General features: G+C 46.1%; 1 pseudogene; it reads left to right on the top strand.

Annotated features, from left to right (window-relative positions):
• The first annotated feature begins 1,832 nt into the window (after window positions 1-1,832).
• On the top strand, window positions 1,833-1,950 carry LOC126419974 (5S ribosomal RNA; annotated as a pseudogene).
• Window positions 1,951-2,201: the final 251 nt, after the last annotated feature.

Here is a 2,201-nt window from a genome sequence, read left to right as displayed (position 1 = left end):
TGTTTATATCTCATGTTGCAGAATAATTAAGTTATGGTTCTAGTGTCACATGTGTTCTGCAGTCGAATTATTACACATATTGACAAATAATACTTGTGGTTAATTTTGTACATAACTTGAAGTATGTCTAATTGAAATAGAAATAAAACGCATTATTAACCGGTCAGTAAGATCAGTTATACATGTTGAATACAAGTAAGACCGACAAACTGCAGGGATGTATTCCGAAGTGGAAAAGGGTGAAAAATGGTCATATGAACATGTGTCCAAAAAATCTATAGTGTGCGTAAAATGATAACAAAGTGTCCCAGAACGCATCACTGAGCTGCATTGTGCCAACGTCACAACAGGCATTCAAATGGACCTTCGTTGGATGCAATGCACACTTTCATACGCCGCATCATGGATTGCCGCACTCTTTTTCACATTCCAGCCTCGCACCGAATGTCGTCACAGGTGTTATGAACACGCTGTTGAAGGGTCTGCACATTGGGAACTGGTTCAGCATACTCATTGAAATGCCCCAAGCGATAAAAATCGATGCGGTTTAAGTTCTGTGATCTCGCAGACCATGCTAAGGGCCTCCATGTCCTGTCCAACTTCTAGAGAAGATGTTGTTGAGGTGTCAGTCAGCTGTAATGTGGAAGAGGGGTTGTACTCCGTCATGCAGAAACCACATAACCTGTCGTACTACTGAAGGCACATTCTCAAGCTGCCCAGTTACAGTATTCCGCATGAAGACCAGAGATGTTCTTCCATCGACACGTAGTGGAATAATAACCAGTCCAAGCATGTGGTCACCAGGAATCCCTGCCCACACACTGGTGCTGAAACGAAACTGATGAGACAACTTAATCAGTTGCCGAGGAATGTCTTTAGCCTACGGATAACGATTAAGCTTATCGATGATGCCAGTTCTGGTATAGGATGGTTCGTCGGTAAAGTGGACTGATGACAGATATCCTATTATTGCGATGGTCTGCTGCCAAAATCTTCGAGAAAATCTTCTCTGTTGGGGGAAATCCGCTGCTAATAAGCCTTGAACTCATTCCAGGAGACAGGGTTGGTAGCCATTGTTATGCAAGATACACATATCGTACATTAGCCTACAAAACATTGGTGGGCCCCTTGCCTGGAGTCTGTACTAGGGTTTGTCTAAATATCCCATAGAACTCGGCCCTCCAAATCTGATGTTCATACAGTCCGCCACCTCCCTGCACGTTCCTCTCTCTGAAAGGGTTCATGATCACACAAGGTCCAAAAAGAGCTTAAAATGTTGTATAGTATGTTTAGTGTGTGTGTGTGTGGGGGGGGGGGGGGGGGCACTTGCTTTACCGTGGCCGTGCTACCTCTTGATCGTTTCCTTCTTGCTGGTGGCAAGCAAACACCATCACGTGCAGCTTCCGGCATGAATACCGGTCCATCCTTCTGCTTGCAGTACGCTGCGTCCATCATACTGCCTGGAACACACAAGGAACCCACGACATGTGATCAGAGGAACTGTCATACGTCTGCTGTTTGTCGATTTTATTAATATTCATTCTGTACGTTTCTGATCCATAGCATGATGAGCTAGGTCCCCCCCCCCCCCCCCCCCCCCATACAAAGGCGCTTGTTAAGATGGAACATTACTGACAAAATATTTATAAACCTTAGGCGGTGACATTTCGTTCCATATGGAACCAATAACATACCATCATATTGAAAAGCTGGTACTCTACACATATCCAATACGTGAAGATACCATTGTCAGGCTTGACATAAATATTGTGTGCGTTGGTGACGCAATTTTCTATAAGATATGCAAATAACATTGACACAGACATTATACTGGCAACGGCCTTGCCGCAGTGGATACACCGGTTCCCGTGAGGTCACCGAAGTTAAGCGCTGTCGGGCGTGGTCGGCACTTGGATGGGTGACCATCCAGGCCACCATGCGCTGTTGCCATTTTCAGGGTGCACTCAGCCTGGTGATGCCAATTAAGGAGCTACTCGACCGAATAGTAGCGGCTTCGGTCGAGAATACCATCATAACGACCCGGAGAGCAGTGTGCTGACCCTACGCCCCTCCTATCCGCATCCTCCACTGAGGATGACACGGCGTTCGGTTGGTCCCGGTAGGCCACTCGTGGCCTGAAGACGGAGTACACACATTATACTGCTGATGTACTTTTGCCGTCATTTCAGAGATTCAATAAC

This window comes from Schistocerca serialis, chromosome 9 (genome assembly GCF_023864345.2).
Source record: "Schistocerca serialis cubense isolate TAMUIC-IGC-003099 chromosome 9, iqSchSeri2.2, whole genome shotgun sequence".
Taxonomy (NCBI): Eukaryota; Metazoa; Arthropoda; class Insecta; order Orthoptera; family Acrididae; genus Schistocerca; species Schistocerca serialis.
Note: the sequence above shows the minus strand (reverse complement) of the source record. Positions and strands in the feature narration are given on the sequence as shown.